Source organism: Hemiscyllium ocellatum, chromosome 13 (assembly GCF_020745735.1).
Source record: "Hemiscyllium ocellatum isolate sHemOce1 chromosome 13, sHemOce1.pat.X.cur, whole genome shotgun sequence".
In the NCBI taxonomy this organism is placed as follows: domain Eukaryota; kingdom Metazoa; phylum Chordata; class Chondrichthyes; order Orectolobiformes; family Hemiscylliidae; genus Hemiscyllium; species Hemiscyllium ocellatum.
The window spans coordinates 87,612,668-87,634,244 of record NC_083413.1 but is presented as its reverse complement, the minus strand read 5'-3'; positions in this window follow the sequence as shown (position 1 = coordinate 87,634,244).

The window sequence follows — 21,577 nt, the reverse complement described above, 5'->3', positions numbered from 1 at the left end:
ATTACAGAAAAATCCAATTCCAATTTAGGTGCCAATTTACAGTTGCACAATAAGTGCATCAGATCCAACACATACTTGGTAATTTTTTTTCCCTAAATGGCAAATTAGATGGCCCACTGCACATTTATTTTCATTAATTTATTGTATTATATTTTCACATGAACAGCCACTGCAATGAATCTTGCTCTCCTGAACAATAAATGGCACATTTTTAGGATTCACACAGCTGGGACTGTGCTGCTTTCACAGATCAATTGCTCAGGAATGTGAGTCCAATGTGCATTTGCGTTCAACTCAAACCAGCACATTAATTGTCATTGAACTCCCTAGCCCTGTCTGTGGGGGGATGGGGGGGAATTGGGAGTTGGACTAGGAATTGTGTAAGTAGAGAAAGGACTGTGTGCGACATTGCATTCTAGACGTCGTCATGTCACTTCATTCAGATTTAGGTGGGAAAGGGGGCATGATATCATACTCCTGCTCTCCCCCTCATACTGTTTTGACTTCTTTAGTCTCTGCTACTTTTCTGATCCTGATGTCTATTTATGGGTTGGAGCTGATCAGCGACAGTACACTGTTGGATTGCCACTCCAAGTAGCTCTATGGATGATGGAACTGAGGCCATCTGCGTACTTTAATAGCTGTGTAAGATACTATAAATGGAAACTCAGAATCTCTTTTCTTTACTTACATTAAGGAGCACTTTCACTTGCTGTCCTACTGATCAACCATCGTCCTAGAGGAACATAGCCTGCACTCATGTTAGTACGAGACAGACAGACAGATAGACAGAAAGAGAGAGAGAGAGAGGTGGAAAGATAGGGAGAGAGAGAGGACTGGTAGTGGTTTAACCTAAGGGTCACCATGCCTCAGGTGAGGGGTGAAGTTGAGAAGACAGGCCCTTCTTGCTGACTTCAGCTGATAAAAATAGTGAACCCACATTGTTGGCATTATTCTGCTTCACAAACCAATGTCCAGCCATTGTGCACAGACACATGTAAGAGGCGTATCTATACGAGGGAGAAAGGAATGGAAAATTGTTGTTAATAAGGTGAGATACCGTATTGTCTGAGTATGCTCATGTTGAGTATAAATATAAGCATGAATCAGTTGGGCTGAATGGCCTGTTTCTGTACTGACTATTTTTGGTAACTCAATATCTTCCATAACCACGTCAATCATAAATAGATGCCAAAAGGAGTAGGGATCAATGTACAGCCAAGCAGGCAATTCATGTAGAAACGAGAGGTATGACTGAGATACAGAATGAATAGTTTGTCTCTGTGTTCATTATGAGGCAGATGCTGCCCAGGCCAGGGTGACAGGAGAGAAAACTCAGTCTCTAGAAGGGTTTACATTTGATAAGGAGGTGATATTTGAGGGGCTACTGGTGCTTAAGTTGGTAAGGACTCAGGAGCAGATGAGATGCATTTAAGAATATTGAAGGAAGTGAGAGAGGCAATTGCAGATACACTGCCAAATAATTTTTGATCTCCCTGGATTCAGGGAAATCTAAAGAACTGCAATCATTGCACTCTCGTTAAAAATAAATTGTTAAGATTGGCCCAGGAATTATAGACATGTCTGTTTACCGCTTTTTTAAAATTCACTCACTGTATGTAGATATCTCTGGCTAGACCAGCATTTATTGCCCAACCCTAATTGGCCAGAAGGCAGGTAAGAGTCAACCACATTTCTGTGGGTCTGGAGTCACATGTGGGCCAGACCAGGTAAGGATGGTAGTTTCCTTCCCTAAAGAGCATTAGTGAACCATGTGGGTCTTTCCCTATATTCAACAATGGTTTCATCATCATCATTAGATCCATAATTCCAGATTCGTTATTGAATTCAAGCTTCACCATCCGCCATGGACGGATTTGAATCTGGATGTGAGGACATTAGCTGAGTTTATGGATTAACAGTCAAGTGATAATACTACCTCTGAGGGGGTATAGGGAAACTTCCAGAAACAATTGTCTGGGATTAATAGTCACATGGAAAAATGTGGACTGATTCAGAAGAGTCAGCATGGATTGTTGAGGGAAAATTGTATCCAACTAATTTGACGCAGTTTTTTGAAGAGGTAGCAGAGAAGGTTGATGTGTATACATGGATTTTTAAAAAAAGGTTTTCAGTACAGTCAGACTTGTGAAGAAATGTATAAGTCATAGAATAAATGGGACAGTAGCAATGTGGACTTGAAATTGGCTGAAAGTTAGGAAACAATGATCAATGGTCAATGGGTATGCATATCAGTCATTATATTGTAGCAGCACAGATAGTGAGAGATGTTAATAAAGCTTACAGAATTTTTGGCTTCATTAAAACAATAAAGAGAATGATGACCTTATATAAGGCACTGGTTAGACCTTGGCAGACACATTGTCTGCAACTCTGTGCATCATGCTATAGAAACAATGTGAATGTGTTGGCAAGAGTGCACAAGAGATTTATAAAAACCTCTAGGGATGAGACACTTCAGTTATTAGGATAGACTGAAGATGTTAACCCTGTTTTCCTTGGAAAGAAGAAGACTAAGAGGAGATTTGATCGTTTTCAAAATCACATGGAGCCTGTATAGATTGGATAAGGAAAGATTGTATCCACACAGAAATGGACTGAAAGCTAGAGGGTACAGTTTTGAAGTGTTTTGTAAAAGAAGCAAATGTGATGTGAGAAAACTGCAAGTAGTTTGGATCTGGAATGCGGTGGAAGCAGTTCACTTGAGGCATTTGAGAGGGTGGTGGGGCTGAAATGTACTGCTTGGGAGGATTGTTGAAGGGGCAACCTCGCAATCTTTAAAAAGTACTTGGATGAAATGTCATAGACTATGGGCTGGTAAGTGGGGCTAAAGCAGATTTAGTGTAGTCTTGAGGGGATAGACTTGACGGACTGAAACGTTTCTTCCATGCAGTGATTCCAGATGGCTATTTAATAGAAACAATGTGGAGGATTATGGGAAAAAGGAAGGAGATTGACACTAAATGGAAATGCTCAGAGAGCCAGTGTAGACATGATGGGCTGAGTGCCCTCCTTCTATACAATATCAATTCTGTGATCTTGTGTATTTTCTTAATTTCACTTCAATGAATGTGTAGAGACTGAGAGGGAAAGAGAGAGAGAGCAGAGGGAATACAGGAATTCCCTGTCCAACGGGGATATAAAAACATAGAAAATTATGGATGGCCCACACTTCAGTTAATGTCTAGATTAATGGATCTCTACTTTAATTGGATTTACTTCCATAAACCATTTCTCAAACAGCACTCCATCTGGCTTTGATCATTAATTTTAAATTCCCTTTATCAACACTGAATCATTGACTTTCCTGCAGCCTATTCTATTCTTTATATAGACATTACTGTGGAACAGCTCGATCAGCCTTTGCACATTTCACCTTCGACATTACTGAAAGCCCGAAGAGCAATACTCTCCCCTGCTGTTGATGCAGAGTTGGAATCTTCAATCACAGCTTATTTTAATCTTAAGTTACTGCTTGATTGTTTCATTAGAGTGATGTTTGTTTGCAATGCAGCTGTGATTGCTACATTACAATGGCAACAGTCAAATGCATCTCCACAGGACCGTGGTTTACAGGTTGGTTGGTTTTATATCTGATAGCCTTGTTTAATTAACCAGCAGTTTCATTTTCCACAATGGTAGTTCTATGTCCCTCAAGATTTATCCACTCCTCTCCCAACAGATTTACTTTTGCTGTACTTGTCTGAAATAAAGTTTTATATTTCTTACAGTCTGTTCGCTCCCTTGCAGAACGGGGGCCTGATTGATTTCTATCCACCAGTATATGCCTCCACCTGACTAATGTTATTTTCACATCAGAACAACAGTGATTTAACCCCGCTGAATTTCCTGGAATGAATGTCCTCCACATGACCACTCATCATGACCTTTCATGGAGTCATAGAGTCATAGAGATGCACAGCAAACCAGAAACAGACCTTTTGGTTCAACTCATCCATGCTGACCAGATATCCTAAACTAATCTAATCCCATTTGCCAGCACTTGATCCATATCCCGCTAGACCTTTCCTATTCACATACCCATCCAGATGCCTTTTAAATGTTGTAATTTTACCAGCCTCCATCACTTCTTTTGGCAGCTCTTTCCATACTCACACCACCCTCTGTGTGAAAAGTTGCTTCTTAGATCCCTTTTGTTTCTTTCCCCTGTCACTTAAACCTATGTTTTCTAGTCCTGAATTCCCCCACCCTGAGGGGAAAGACCTTGGCTATTCACCCTCATGATTTTACCACTTTGGATTAAAAACACTTAGCTGGAATCTGCAATTTGCAAACTGCAGAACTGGAACAGGCTGTATTCATGCAGCCAGGCTTTGGAAAATCAACTCCCCGTCAAAACAAGACTGAACTGGAACTGCCCAGCCAGGGGCTAATGGCCACAGAGTTTCAGAACGAGTTGCTGTTTACATCTACAGTGAAGCTGCTTTGTGTGAAGAATATTGCACAGACTTGGTGGCACCCAGCTCAACACAAGGCTAGAGGCACAGCGCGACAAGGACAGCACTTGACAGTAGAGAGTTCAGAACTGTATTTCCAACCTCAAAATATGGAAAATAGTCACCTCATTAGACCTTCTTGCTCCCACCAGATGCTCATATTGGATACAGATTACAGAATCTACAAGGTGGGGGGGTGGGGGGGGGAATGGGAGCAATCTGGAGCCTGAATTCCCTCTGCTTTTTGCATCTTCTTCAATGGTATCTCCAGAAAGCACCTTCAGTTGGCAGCCAAGCTGCACAGCATCTCCAATTCCTTGTACTGCATGGTGAGCATCATCAGACTGACCAGACCCAGAGAGACCAACTCAATGAGGCAGCCTGAAGATCAGAACCAGCTCTTGATGAGAGGGAAACCCACATCAACGATTAGAGATCCTGAAACATCAGCCAACCCTCAAAACCCATGGAACAACCTGTCCCAGCTTTTATGATTGGGTATTACCAGTCCTTACGGATAAACAGTGGTAGGGTCCTGTGAATAGGATGTACCGAATCCTTGTGAAGTGCTTCTCAGAAGTAGATAACTAGTATAGATGTGAGATGGTTTACTGAGAGATTTAAGAATGCTTCCTAAAGAGTCCTGTGAAGAGATTGATAAAATTTGATAGATTTTAATTAAAATACAATAGTAGAGTCTGATAAATGATATTTTTCCTTGATAAATTGTTCAATAAAGTTGTTTTGGACCTTCCCCTGACTCTTGTCTCATTTGCCTATCTCACTATGTAGCAGGCCCGAGCTAAAAAGGTTTATTGCAGATTGGTCCAGGTTAATTAGGGTACATTTATCCATCGTTTCACTCTATAAAAAACTGTGTACATGATTGCACTTCAATCCAACTATCTCCTTTTGATATAAAAAAAGGGATAAAAGGCCTGCATTATCATGCATAGTTTAATTACCCAAGTTTCCAAATGAGATACACAACTGTACTCATGCATTAGAAATTGGTTGTTATTCCTTCTCGTGCAATTTCTGTCCATTTATGTGCGCACATGACATCCATAATCATTAAATTGTTTGCAACTTGCGATAGTTTGCACCTTTTTCTCCAGCGTTTATTAGTTAGAACCATGTACTCTGGTTCACTTTCAAAATCTTCTCGGCTGACCATATTGATTTATGCTGTTTTCTCAGACCCATGTTTCCTTTAGTCTCATTCACTCTGTCTGAAGAAGGTCTCTTTACAGACTGTGATTTCAGCCTCAATACTCTTATGTTTCTGCTGTTTTCCTCTTTCCATCTTCTGTCTTCTTTGTTAACATGTTTGTCAGCTGGTGTGGGCTGTAAAACACTGTCCATCTCTGCTGGAACATTCAAAATAATGAGGGTTCGGTTGAGATACGTGGCTTCACCTCTGTCTGGAAATCCAGATCTTCACATTTGCCGAAGCTTTGGGCTCTAGAAGTATTTTGCCCTCTCAGTGAGCATTGTTCCATTTCAGCCCTTCAGCTTTATCTCTGAGGGTCTCACTTTCAATTTATTGTCTGTGTAATGACTGAAGGGCTTATGCTCAAAACGTCGAATTCTCTATTCCTGAGATGCTGCCTAACCTGCTGTGCTTTGACCAGCAACACATTTGCAGCTGTGATCTCCAGCATCTGCAGACCTCATTTTTTACTGTAATGAGGTCGGCCAGGATAAAATATGAGTTCCTTGATTGAGGCTGGTCCAATCAGGGAGCCCTGGCTGACATCCTGTTCACTCTGAGAGCTGGCTCTGAGAAAGCTGGAGCAGCATCGAGGACTCTCCACGCATAAATAAAGGGTGAGTTGGTGATGGGATACCAGCCGTTTTGGAGTTATTTAAGTCTGGTGTAACTTTACACAGGTCTGCAAAGTTCGAGACATCAGTGTCTCTCCAGCACTTTCAATTTGCTTGATGTTCTCATTCTGCTGTCTTCATTGCAGTAGTTGCAAATTATTTTTCTCCTTTAGATTTGATGTTCCCAACATGCTCTCATCAAAAGATTAAATTGTATGAATCTCATCTGACATTTGGATTTCCTCCAGGTGCTCCGGTTTCCTCCTGGGGTCCAAAGATGCACAGGTTCGGTGAATTAGCCGTGCTAAATTGCCCATAGTGTCCAGGGAAGTGGAACCTAGTGGACTAGCTATGGGAATGCAGGATCACAGAGATAGGGTAGGCGGGTGAATCTGGGTGGGATGCTCTTCACTGAGTCAACACTGATGGGCCAAATAGCCAACTTCCACAGTGTAGAGATTCTGCGATTGTGTTTTACAATTCTATCTCTCTATAGCAGTCACACTTGATTCATCCAAATCATTGTCTGACAATTTGTCGCAATTGTCTTTATAGGTTTGTTTGTCTGCTTGCTCATTAAACATGTTCGTGCAAAATGGGTCAGCATCTTGCAGTTAAGATACTGATTTCGGCACAGTGGGCATGCTTTCTTTTGTTCTAAGTGATAACCTCTGCAGCTGCTGCAGCTTGTCCTTTGAGATTGATTTTTTTCTGTTGGCTTTTCTGTAGAAAGCTCGCTGCATTTCTCCACATTGCTGCATGTGTAAAGTGTGGGCTGCATATCGATACATTGCTGCATGTGTAAAGTGTGGGCTGCATATCGATACATTGCTGCATGTGTAAAGTGTGGGCTGCATATCGATACATTGCTGCATGTGTAAAGTGTGGGCTGCATATCGATACATTGCTGCATGTGTAAAGTGTGGGCTGCATATCGATACATTGCTGCATGTGTAAAGTGTGGGCTGCATATCGATACATTGCTGCATGTGTAAAGTGTGGGCTGCATATCGATACATTGGACAATGTGGAATTGCTTCTCCACATTGTGGAAGAAATACGTGCTGGTTCTCCTTGTATGTGCAGTCCCTGTGATTTAGAAGATCCGAGCTTCTGCACATGTCTATAACCTGAGATTCTTTACTTTTTGCAATCATATTGTCAGATCTCTTGTGCCTAAGATAATTCTATTTTCCAACAGCTTATCTTTAGTTGCACAAATTCACAGGTTGCATCAAAATGAATTAATGATCGCCTTTATACCTTACGTTAAATATGTAGTATTTATAAGTAACATTCATTTGATGCTGAAAGCAATCACTTCAAAGCTTTTAAAATTCCTGCGATACGCTTCTTTTTAGATAAATTTAGGATAGAATATATTTTGAAACTGTCGCTTTCCAACTGAGGTAGAAGTTTGAATTGCTCTTGTTTCACTTTGGGTAAAAAATGAGGTCTGCAGATGCTGGAGATCACAGTTGAAAATGTGTTGCTGGTTAAAGCACAGCAGGTCAGGCAGCATCCAAGGAATAGGAAATTCGACGTTTCGGGCATAAGCCCTTCATCAGGAATCCTGATGAAGGGCTTATGCCCGAAACGTCGAATTTCCTATTCCTAGGATGCTGCCTGACCTGCTGTGCTTTAACCAGCAACACATTTTCAACTCTTGTTTCACTTTACCCAATAAGTCTGTAGTTGTTGCATATCTCTGCTGTTATGCATGGATTCTTGATCATGCTTCCTCATATCTCCAGTAATTTGAATAGGAGGTGGAAACGGGTAAAGCTGCAACAGTTTTCTCTGTAGCAGTTTATTTTATTACTGTAGCTTGCCCATGATTTTTTCCCCATTGAAGTTCACAGCTCTGCTAGTGCCTCCTTGTCTGTAGCCATGCTTTTAGAATTTCAGTTCTGGACTCCTAATTTCGAAAATATTCTGATAATCAAGGATCAATCTTATTGGGCTCTGAGCGACATGGGATATGGTAAGATTTGTGGCAGAATTGTGTGAGAATTCCAGTGAGACCAATCTCAACCTTGGGAGCAACTCGTTGCATCTTTCATTCATTTGTTGAGCGTGAGGCAAGTTTCTCATGGTGTAGTGGTGAGATGCTATTTAAGGGGGATGACAGCTTCTTAACCACCTTATTAATAATGCAACTCACCCTTTATTATGCAGCTTCCTACTTTAGCAGATGTGCATTTTAACCTGACATTGAGAATTCTCGACATTGGGAGTCAGACTAGGTAGCTGGCCACTTCAGCTCTCTGCTGTTTGCAAAGAACTTCTATGGATTCATAGAGTTATGCATCATGGGAAGAGGCCCTTCAGCCCAACTCATCCACGCCGATCAGGCTTCCTAATCAAAATGAATCCCATTTGCCTGCATTTAGCCCACATCCCTCTATCTGTGTACTCATCCAAACGTCTTTTCAATTTTGTAACTATACCTACATCTATCACTTCCTCTGGCAGCTCATTCCACGTAGGCACCTCCCTCTGTGTGAAAATGTTGACACTGGGTGCCAACCTCTCAGGACACATTCTATTGACACTGGCTATAATCACCCTATGTCCATCAACATCTGCCTGCCTCTGTGAACTCTCATGGCACATCTCTGGTCCACCTAAACTCTTCAAAGCTGTACCTCAGTCTGCCCCAGTAATTTTCATTAGAGGGAGGACAATATGTGCCCAGGGATATATACCCAGCTCATGGACTGCACCAGATTGTATCTCTGGCCTCCTCACTCACTGTCATAGAGGTCCTCCGCTCTGAGGCTACCAGGATCACAGCATCCTTGCCTTTCTTTTTGGCACAGACACAAATCTAAGACACTTGTCAGCAGGCCCTCAGACAAGGGGAAATAGCTTTCTCTCAGGGTGCCCTGGCACAGAAAGTCAGGGACAGCCTCTGATGCTAGTCTAGGGGCTTGGACACAGTCAGTCAGATACTTGAAGTGGTCAGAATCAGTGTCTTTTTCTTCCAGGATAGTGTTACCTCATGAATCTTTCATGCTGAAGGGTTCCCTGGAGATAATCACCTCTGTGGCAGTTTATATCACAATAGTTAGCATTCCAATCCCATCTGGGGATAAATGAAGTGTAGATTGTTGGCCGGCTTTGACTTCTGCAAAACTACTGAAAGTTTACTGCAAAGACTAGTCACCTGAATATAGCAGCCATCTTTGTTGGGCTTCTAAATTTGCTTTTAAAGTAGTCACTAAATATACATATAGATACATATTTAAGAATATCTGTTAATCTGTTCATTACATCTGAAATTCCCTCCCTCAACCTCTCCATTGCTCTGCCTCTCTCTTGTTCTTTAAGAAATTAATTAAAACCAGACTGCCTGTGAAGACTTCCAGTCACCTGTTCTAATGCCTCTTTCACTTAGTGTTAAGTTTCAAGTCATATTGTTCTAGACTGCATGGCCATGTCAAAGGTGCAATATAAATGCAAGTTACTGTTGTTTTATGCACCTGCAACCACTTGCCTGCATTACAGAGAATGCAGTTTGTTTCTGCAAAGAACCATCTGTTTCGAATATGAGAGGATTTGCTGGGTAAAAGTACGGCTGTCATCACACTGCACTCATTACAGGCACAACAGGTTGAAATATGAAGTACTTTGCTCAGTGAAGTTATGAAGGGTTGGATGAGTAGCTTTGTTTAGCATTTTGTTTCAGGCAATCAGCAACCTTTCCCACCTGCAATTTCCCCTGTCTGTCTTTTGTCCTCTGCTGTTATCCTTTCCAAGTGTCTTCATTACCTCATTTATTTACTGTACTTGCATTAAGTAACTGGATAAATTAGCCTTAATGATACTCTTCAGTGAAGCTACTCAAGCAAACATGGCTGGCAGCTGAGAATTCCTGGGAGAGAGAACCCAGCAATGTAAATAATTAAGAAACATGGCTAATTACAGGACTGAAAGCAACTGGTTGTCTCAAATGCCTTAATTTCCTTGCCAGTCTCATTGAAGCTGGTGATTTTATTGCACACTTCCATCTAAGTGTATGTGGTGAGCTGTGCAGCTTTCATCTGTCCATTATGCCTCCCCTACCCGCTTCTCTCTCTGATTGCTTTTTCCAGTAGCCTGAACAAAGCAGCAAAACTGAGTCTGCACCCAGGAAAGTAACACCATAACGTGGCACATTAGAGAGGGGAGGAGAAAGCTTGTTTTGATCCTATACACCCAGTCCAGGTCCCATGCACATGGCCTGCAAGGGTTCAAGAAGGCAGCTCACCACCACCTTCTCAAGGGCAACTAGGGACGGGGCAATAAATGCTGGGCCAACCAGCAATGTCCACATCTCTTAAGGGAATAAAAAAGAAGCAGGCCTGGTTTAATTCTGTTTGAAATGCTGTCTTGGAGCCTTGTCCAGGTTTCTGCATTTTAAATTAAGGTGAAAACCAACTTTCAAATAATCGGATCAGAAAGAACCAATTAGACTTTTCTACAAGGCCTTAGCAGAGACAAGCTGCATTGTTTGCTGCTTTCATGGTGTTACATTCAAATGGATATCGACACCTCCATTTACATAAGAAAGATAACAGATCTCAGTGGTGCAACAATGAGATGAATCCCTTTATAGCCCGAACTGAGTATTCTATAACTTCATCCTTGTGAGCTCTTCTCTAACCTTTACAAAGTTGGACTGAAAGAGGAGACCCAATGAGAATCATTGATTTATTTTATTGCAGCAGATGGCCTGCAGTGGTTTAAGAAGGCAGCTCATCACCACCTTCTCAAGGGCAGCTAGGGACGGAACAATAAACGCTGGCCTGGCCAATGACACCCACATCCCACAAATGACTAAAAAAAAGATAAATAAGCTAATGAAGGAAATATTAAAGCACATCCCACTTCCTCAACTGAATCTTACTTTTCTTGTACTTCATTCATTCACATTTATAAAGTGGAAGGCAATTGCTCATTACCTGCAGAGATACAACTGAGTCCCTGAACACTCGAAGGGTACACTCTTAGGGGTGGCACAGTGGCTCAGTGGTTAGCACTGCTGCTTTGCAGCACCAGGGGCTGGGGTTCGATTCCAGCCTTGGGCAACTGTCTGCATGGAGTTTGCACATTCTCCCAGTGTCTGCCTCCAGGTGCTCCGGTTTCCTCCCACAGTCCAAAGATGTGTGGGCCAGGTGAATTGGTCATCCTAAATTGCCCATAGTGATAGATGCAATAGTAGGGAGTAGGTGAATTGGTCTGGGTGGGTTGCTCTTCGAAGGGTCAGTGTGGACTTACTTGACTGAAGGGCCTATTTCTGCACTGTAGGTAATCTAATCTTATGAGTCCAACACATCTCTAAGGCTTTATGTTAATGGATCAAGCAAGGAAGGGAGAAATTATTGGAATGATATTATTGCAATCAATGTACTTATATAGTAATCCATTTATTTTATGGTCATCATTATCGGTGAAGGTTTTTTCTTTAACCAGATTTATTTATTTAAATCAATTGAAATTCCCCAATTATCAGGCTTGAACTTGTAGCTCTTGCTCAAGATGGTCCATACCTCTGTGTTACTAGCTTAGTAACAATATCACTACATTGTTGTGCTCTCTATCCTCCACTGATTTACCTGTAAATTAGGAAAATTTCATAAACCCTGTGCTCTGTCTTGTCCATGGGTGAGTTGACAGGAATTTTGCATTTTGGCTACTTTTTCAAACTGTGTGAAACATAAAACTAGACCTCCTGAACTTTATTTAGGAAACTGTAAGTCAAAGACTTTCTTCCGTTATCCTCAATACAAGTCTGCCCATTCCCAAATATCTTTTCCTTTCCTTTATGTTTCTTCAGAGCCAAGTGGAAGGCCAGTCACCTTCTAATGTAGACATTCACCAGTAGTTCATGGGGGTCAGTTAGCTGAATTGGCTGAGTAACTGGCTTGTGACGAGCATGATGCAAACTCGTATGGATTTGATTTCCACATTGACGGTACCATGAAGATCCTCCTATTTCAGCATCTTACCTGAGGTAGTGAACCTCAAGTTAAATCATCACTACTCATCTCTCTCTAATGAGAGAGCAGGACGATGGTGGCTTCAAAACAGAGACAGCACAAGAATAAGGTCTAATGTCTCCAGTCTGGTCATAAACAACCACTTTATTTTTAGCTCTGTCAACAGATTGACTAGCTCCATTATACTATATTCTCCTCAGTATGTTTATTCTGCTGTGACCTCAGTCTTAGTTTAACTAGAAGCAACCTCCCTATCATTTTTGTGAGCATTCACTGATGACCTGGAATGCGATGTAAGATACCGAGCAGCCTAACTCACCCTGGCCAATGTGCTCACGCTTAGATTATTAGCCTTTGCTCTACTGAAACTCTTTGTTTTCCACAATCCAGACTATTTGCAAAAAATACCAATGTAATAGGAAAACGACTTTTATACTTAATGAAAAGGAAGTGCTGATTAGATGGCGATTGTTAGGGATAACCATGATGTGGAGGTGCCAGTGTTCGATGAGGGTGGACAATGTCAGAAGTCACGCGACACCAGGTTACAGTCCAACAAATTTTGAAGCACTACTCCTTCATCAGGTGACAGTTGACTCCCAATCTTTGTTTAAATTTAAACCAGGCAAGTTGACTCTGATTAATCAAGACATTTCTCTGACAAAGCATCCAAAGGCTTTGTTGAATTTAAATGAAACATAGAAAGTGGAGCATGAACTGACTATTCAGATCTTTGAACTTTCTCCAACAGTCATGGCTGATCTTCTACCTCAATGCCATATTCCTACATTTTCCCCATACCCATCGAAATCTTTAAAGTCTAAAAGTTTACCTATTGCTTTCTTAAAGATGTTCAAGCAGTTGGCTGAATTCCACAGGCTTATTAACATTTGAGTGAAGACATTTTCCTCATTTCTGTCCTAAATATTCAACCTCATACTCTGACACATTTTCCCCAGCCACAGGAAATATCCTCCCTACGTCTAATCTGTCCAGCCCTGTTGGAATTTTATGCAATCAGGTCATTTCTCATCCTCCTAACCTCGAGTGAACACAGACCCAGTCGAACTAATCTGATCCTGCTCTCCCTGGTACCAGCCCAGTGAACATCCTCTGCACTCTACGGCAAGTGTATTTTTTTTGGATTGCAGACCAAAACTGTCTGCAATACTCCAGGTGTGGTTTCACCAACATCCTGTATAATAACAGTAGGCCATCCTTACTTCTGAACTCAAATCTTGTTGCAATGAAGGCCTATATAACCTTTGCCTTCCTAATTACTTGCTGTACCTGCCTGTCTACTCTCATTTATTGGTGCACAAGGACAACCAGATCCTTTGTACATCCACATGTTCCAATATGTCATCATTTAAATAGCACTCTACTTTATTGTTTTTCACACTGAAGTGTATAATTTCACATTTAACCACAGTGTGGTACCTCTTTCATGGGTTTATCCATTCAGTCAACTTGTCTGAATCATGTTTGATACCTCCTTGCATCCTGCTTGACCCAATTATTCCCATTCTTTGTTCCCTTGTATCAACCAATTCTCAATCCAGGCCAATATATCAACCCCATCCTATGTGTTTTAATTTTGTCCACTGACTTCTCATCAAAAGCTTTCTGAAAATCCAATTACACCACATCCACTGGTTCTCCCTTGTCTATTTTACTAGTTACAGCCTCGAAAAACTCCAGGAGATGTGCTTAGCATCATTTGCCTTTCATAAACCTGGAGAGAGTGAGGACTGCAGATGCTGGAAAGTCAGGGTCAATAAAGTGTGGAGCTGGAAAAGGCACAGCAGGTCAAGCGGCATCAGAGAAACAGGACAGTCAATGTTTCAGATCAGAACCCTTCATCAGGACAAGGAGTGGGAACGGGGTGAGAAATAACCAGAGGGAGGGGGGAAAGGTCAGTGAGATGGTGGTAGTTGGATGCAGGTAGGATGTGAATTTCACCTGCATTTCCTCTAACCTGATTTACTGCATTTGTTGCTCCCAATGTGGTTTGAGGAGAAAGTGCAGACGGCAGATGCTGGAGATCAGAGCTGAAAATGTGTTGCTGGAAAAGCGCAGCAGGTCAGGCAGCATCCAAGGAACAGGAGATTCGACATTTCGGGCATAAGCCTGAAGAAGGGCTTATGCCGAAACGTCGAATCTCCTGTTCCTTGGATGCTGCCTGACCTGCTGTGCTTTTCCAGCAACACATTTTCAGCCCCAATGTGGTTTCCTCTACATCAGAGAGACTGAGCACAAACTCAGCAACTGGTTCAGGAAATATCCATGGTCGATAAGTACCAATCAACACCACCTTCCAGGTGCCAGCCATTTCAACTCTCCTGATGACATGTCAATCCTGGGCCTCCTCCACTGTCAAAATAAGGCCACATGCAAACTGGCAGAAGAACACCTCATCTTCCACCTTGGGAGCTTACAACCTTATGGCCTCAACATAGAATTCACCAGTTTCCAAATCTACCCCCCCCACCACCTCATCCTACGTCCAGCCCACCCTCTCCACCCCACTTCCTTGACCTGACCTAACCTGTCCATCTTCCTTCCCACCTATCCACTCCACCCTTACCACTGACCAATTGTAATCACCTCCTACCTACATCCACTTATCACCATTTCACCTACCTATCCCCCAGCACCCCCTTCCCTCCACCATGGAATTTTGGAAGATAACCAGTAAAGCATTGAATACTTCCGTTGGTTCACTAGGGTGTAAATGATCAGGCCCTTATGATTTGTCAGCCTTTAATCTCATTTTTCTCCCCAGCACCATTTTCTAACAGCTACTGATATGTTTTTTCTATTTTACCCTCTCACTAGCTCCTTGGTTTCCTAACATTTCTGGGAGATTATTTGTATCCTCTTCTGTGAACACAAAACCAAAGTATGGGTTCAATTCTTCTGCCATTTCTTTATACCCCATTGTAATTACACTGGCTTCTTTGTTGTTCATTTTTGCAACTTTTGCTTTCTCTTCAGATAATTATAGAAGCTTTTATAGTTAGTTTCTACATTCACTGAAATTTTATCTTCATTCTGTGTTTCCTCCATCTTCATCAAACTTCTGGTCTTCTTTTTCTGAATTCTAAAATGCTCCTAATCTTCAAGTTTGCTGAATTTTCTGGCAATTTTATATGCCTCCTCTTTAGATCTATTGCTATCCCTAATTTTCTTTTGTAAGCCACCTTTCCTCTTTTATTTTTGTGCCAAGCAGGAATGAATAACTATAATTTATGCACATATTCTTTAAATGTGAACCATCACTAATCCACTGTCAACTTCTTTAGCCAGGTTCCACAATCCATCCTTACCAATTCATACCCTCATTGTTCCATTTATTTCAGTTCAGGACTACAGTTTTGGATTCCACTGCACGGTGGCACAGTGGTTAGCACTGCTGCCTCACAGCGCCAGGGACCCGGGTTCAATTCCCGCCTCAAAGGACTGACTGTGTGGAGTTTGCACGTTCTCCCCGTGTCTGCGTGGGTTTCCTCCGGGTGCTCCGGTTTCCTCCCACAGTCCAAAGATGTGCTGGTCAGGTGAATTGGCCATGCTAAATTGCCCGTAGTGTTAGGTAAGGGGTATATGTAGGGGTATGGGTGGATTGCGCTTCGGCGGGTCGGTGTGGACTTGTTGGGCCGAAGGGCCTGTTTCCACATTGTAAGTAATCTACTTCACTCTTCAACTTAATGAAGAATTCCATTATGTTAATGTCACTCCTCCCAAAGGAACCAAAGCAACAAGATTGTTAATTCATCCTTTCTCAATGCATAGTATTCGGTTCGTAATAGCCATTTCTCTTTTGATCTGCCCCAATGTCAATTGCTTGGAAAAAGTAAAGCATTCTTTCCAAATACTGGGCCTAGCGGTCCATCATGTACATACCTCCAGACATCACCCTGCGCAGTATCATTTCTAGTTTGGTTTGTTCCCATCACTATGTAACTTTGTGTCACCTATTGTGACAGTTGTACTCTAATTGCATACAATGAGTCATAGAGTTTAATGTATCTCTAATATCCTGTTTAATGCCTTCCCTTGCACCCCTGTTTGGAGCCTTTAGACAACTCCCATAATCTGCCCCTTGGCATATCTCTGGCCATACACATTCCACATCATGATTTTCTGCATTGATAACCTTTAACACTACTACCTCACTTATTTTCCTTCTGTCAGACCTTCCTAAATAATGAATCTTCCAGATATTCAGTTGGTCATCCTGCAGCCATGTCTCTGCAATCACAACTGTATCATAATCTGTTTGTGCTCCTAATTAGATTAGATTAGATTAGTTACAGTGTGGAAACAGGCCTTCGGCGCATCGAGCCCACACCGACCCGCCGAAGCGCAACCCACCCATTCCCCTATATTTACCCCTTTACCTAATACTATGGGCAATTTAGCATGGCCAATTCACCTGACCTGCACATCTTTGGACTGTGGGAGGAAACCAGAGCACCCGGAGGAAACCCACGCAGACATGGGGAGAATGTGCAAACTCCACACAGTGGAATTCATTGACTTTACTGTGAATGCTCTGCACAATAAGACAGAAAGCCTTTAAACTTGTCTTTAATACTTTGTTAGTCATCTTAGCTTCATTTTGCATTCGGGCCCCATTTTATTTTCACCCTTGTTTTCTCTGTCTCCCAATTTTGCTTCATACCTTTGTGCTTTTGTTTCTATGCTTGTTTCTCCCACTCAGATTCCCATTCCTCTGCCATTCTAGTTCAAAAAGGTACATATTATTGTGACTGTAATAAGGTCAGCCATAGAATAGGTGTCCCTGATTGAGGCTGTTAATCTGGTCCAATCAGGGAGCCCTGGCTGACAGAAACAAAGAGGACTGGGGCGCCGCAGGGAGTGGAGTGCATCATTTCCCCCTCCAACTCTATTTTGATTTAATCCCTGCCCTCCCTTTCACTGTTTTGATCACACAGCATTGCCCTTTGATGTGAAGGGCACTGCTTGTCAGTGGCCACTCGAGTGTTTTCCTATTTTCCTGGTGGTGGAAATTGAATAAAGATTTGTGCACTTTGTGTCTCTCACTGTGTCTCACACCTGCACACACACACCATGGGTGCTGGGGAAAAATAAGCACTACCGCAGTTAGGCAGTAGTGTGGGGGTTAATAGAGAAAAAAGAAAAAAAAGAGAAAAAAATCACCTGGTTGCCCTTTGATGTGAAGGGCATTGCAAAAAGAAAGAGAAAAAAAACAAAGAGGACTGTCAGACATCCTGTTCACTCTGCGAACTGGTTCTGGGAGAGCTGGATCAGTATCAAGGACTCACCGAGTGCAAATGAAGTGTGATTTGGTCACAACATACCTGTGCAGTCATTTCACTGCCAACGAGAGAAAAAGCATACTTCTGAAGAAATTAAGTTTGGGTACACATTTCTGGCACCTTGCTGTTCTTTGGGAACCTTGACTCATTTGATTCTGCCGTCAAAAACTGGGACTAATATTTGGAAAGAATGCATTATTTTCATTAGGGAAGATCTAAAGCAATGTGCAATTGTCCTGACTGTTTGTGGACTTACACCTTTGTTGGTTATTAGGAGCCTAACTTTCCCTGAGGCCCAGATACTAAAACTTTTCAAGAGTTGATGGATTTAGTTAAAGAATGTTACAACTCCAAGCCTTCTCTAATTCTGAGATGTTATTGTTTTTACTTGGCCTTTCAAAAACCAGGGGAATCCATATTGAGATTTTTGATTAGGTTAAAACAATTGGAAGGTGTATGTGACTTTGGTTTAATGAGATGCTGAGAGACCATTTGGTTTGTGAGACTAATGATGTAACCATGCAAAAGCACCTATCCGCTGAAGCCGATCTGTGTGGTTGTTCCAATCCAGATGTACAACCCCCACGTTACAGCAGCAGATGTCCTGACCTTCCTGAGAAGATATGTCCAGGTCGAGGGAGAAAGCACCGATGTGGTCGATCCTTTCGGGATCTGGACCAGCAAACGACAGGTCAGGGTAACCCTGAGGGTCGATGCCAGTGGGACCATCCTCCACCCACCCTCCAGCCTTGCCATCGGGGGAAGCAGAGGTTACCTGACATACGCAGGGCAGCCGAAGGTGTGCCGAACCTGCGGGAGGTCAGGCCACATGGCGACGAATTGTAAGGTGATCGTCTGCCGAAACTGCAAGCAGGAAGGTCACCCGACCAAGGAATGTAAGGAGGCCAAGAACTGTAATCTGTGTGGAGAGGTGGGCCACATATACAAGGCCTGCCCAAGACGAGGGGCCGCCACCTATGCACAGATGGCCGGAGGTGGCAATACGAGCCGTGGACCACCTAAGACCAGCAAGGTACCACAAAACAGCACGGGAACGGTGTCTGGAGGCACCCAGAAGGAAGGGCAGGCTGTAGCAGAGCAGTCGGCAGACAGCGGGGAGGTGCAGCAGCCAATCCAAGCTCCTTCAAGATAGATGGAGGAAATGGAAGAGGAGGGAAAAAAGGAGACAGAAGATTGGATTACTGTCAAAAGCAGGAAGAAGAAACCTCTCAAGGGCCCCAAAGCCACCCAGCGAAGGGGGAAGCGACACCTACTTGACAAGGAAACAGGCAGCTCTTACGACCGTGAGGATGGGTGCAAGGAGAGTTGTCACCAGAGGAAGAGACAGACCGCCGTGGGGAAAACGGAGGGCAGCACCGCCCAAACAGGAAAGGACGATCCCTCTGAGGGGATGGGTAAAGGCCTCCCCCTACCCTGTGAGAACCAAGAGGTACCCACCAGCCCACAGCTCCAGGTAACTGGGAGCAGTGGTCCTGTGACAGCCTAGCTGTCAGATGGAGAACTGGACGGTGCGGACCCTGGGCCCAACCTGAAGACACCAGAGTGGGGAAATGGCTCCAGCGTGGAGCCGGACAGCTACCTCAGCCCTGGGAGAGTCCAGCAGTTTGCAGTCACCGCGGGGATGCACACAGCTACCCCAGAGGGGCAAGACCAGCAGCAAATGGACACTGGTAACCTCGTAAACTGTTAAAATGGGGATAAGAATTGCCAGCATCAATGTGCGTAGCATCAAATCGGCTACGCGATGTGTTTCTACGATGGCCTTCCTGGCCAGCGTTAAAGCCGACCTCCTGTTTCTGCAGGAGTGCGGGATACCGAACCTCAGCAGCTACAGGAGATGGTTGAGCTTGTGGGCCCGTGGGCCTTCAGTTTGGTCCGGGGGCAACGATAGCCGCTCCTCCGGCCTGGGTATCCTGTTGCGAGGAGGCAACTTCACAATCTCCGAGGTTAAGGAGGTGGTGGGCGGGTGCCTGCTCATCACTGACATCATGTATCGGAATGGTCCCCTGAGACTGATTAATGTGTACACCCCAGTGGGTAAGAGGGAACGGTTGGCCATCCTGCAGCAGCTTCCACTGTTGCTGGCTACGTCCAGGCCGGTCATTCTGGCCAGAGACTTCAACTGCATCATTGGATGATCCGGCGGGGGGGACAGTAAACTGGACGCCACGTCCAGAGCCCTGATGGACACTGTAAAAGATGCCAAGCTGCACGACGTCTTCAGCACCCCTGCAGATGGAGCGCAGCATAGATACACCTGGTCACGGGCAGACGGGTCTATCCGCTCAAGGTTAGATTACCTGTTTGTATCCCGAACGCTCTCGGTCAGATCCACTGACATCTAGCCGGTGTTCTTCTCTGACCACTGCCTCCTGCTGGCCGACTGTCACCTACAGGACGAGCAGTGGGTGGGTAAGGGAATGTGGAAGCTGAACACAAAGCTGTTGACCCTGGGAAACATTGAGGAGCTCAAGAGGGACTACACAGGTCGGAGAACCGTGAAGCCCCTCTTTGATTCCCCAGCGGACTGGTGGGAAACAGTAACAGGGAACATCAAGAGGTTCTTCATCCTCAAAGGTGTTCAGGAGGCGAGAGAGAGGTGGGGAAAACTGTCCCAGCTCCAGGAAATTATGCAGAACCTGCTCCTGCTGCAGACAGTGGGGGTCGATGTCACGGAGGACCTCAAGGAGGTGAAGGGCCAGCAAGCCTCGCTCTTTGCTTCGAAGGCCTCCAAGATAATCTTCCGGTCCAGGGTCCACTCGGTGGAGCAGGACGAGACCTGCTCACGTTTCTTCTTCCAGAAGGTGCACAAAGAGAGCTCTGTGCTCAGCAGCCTGAAGGAAGAAGATGGCTCGATAAAGTCATCTCAGGTTGACATCATGAGGATCAGTAAATCCTTCTATGCCAGTCTGTATGACGTGAAGCCGACCGACAGCGCGGCCTCCCAGTCGTTCCTGTCCTCTATCACGGAGGTCTTAGATGACAGAACACAGGAAAGGCTGGACCAGCCGCTATCTCTGGACGAGCTGACCAAGGCCCTCAAGTCCTTACAAAGAATAAAACTCCTGGAAGCGACGGCTTACTGGTCGAGCTCTATTCCGCTCTGTGGGACTTGATTGGCCAGGACCTGCTGGAGGTGTATGTCAGTATGCTTCGGGCAGGTACCATGAGTGAATCCATGAGGAAAGGCATCATCACCCTCATCTACAAGCAGAAGGGGGAGAGGGAGGAACTCAAAAATTGGAGACCAATCACATTGTTGAATGCGGATTACAAAATTCTGTCAAAGTTAATCGCCAACCGGGTCAGGTCTGCTCTGGGGTCAGGAAGAAGATTGCAGGATAGGAGGGCGGTGCTGAGTTCGAGGGAATCGACTGAGACAAGGTGGGGGGAGGGGAAATGAGGAAACTAGAGACATCTGAGTTCATCCCTTGTGGTTGGAGGGTTCCCAGGCGAAAGATGAGGCGCTCTCGCTCCAACCGTCGTGTTGTTATGTTCTGGCGATGGAGGACCTGCATGTCCTTGGTGGAGTGGGAGGGGGAGTTAAAGTGTTGAGCCACGGGGTGGTTGGGTTGGTTGGTCCGGGCGTCCCAGGGGTGTACCCTGAAGCATTCCGCAAGTAGGCGGCCTGTCTCCCCAATATAGAGGAGGCCACATCGGGTGCAACGGATGCAATAGATGATGTGTGTGGAGGTGCAGGTGAATTTGTGGCAGATATGGAAGGATCCCTTGGGGCCTTTTAGAGAGGTAAGGGAGGAGGTGTGGGTGCAAGTTTTGCATTTCCTGCGGTTGCAGGGGAAGGTGCTGGGAGTGGAGGTTGAGTTGGTGGGGGGTGTGGACCTGACGAGGGAGTCACGGAGGGAGTGGTCTTTTCGGAAGGCTGATAGGGGAGGGGAGGGAAATATATCCCTGGTGGTGGGGTCCATTTGGAGGTGGCGGAAATGAAGGTGGATGATACGCTGTA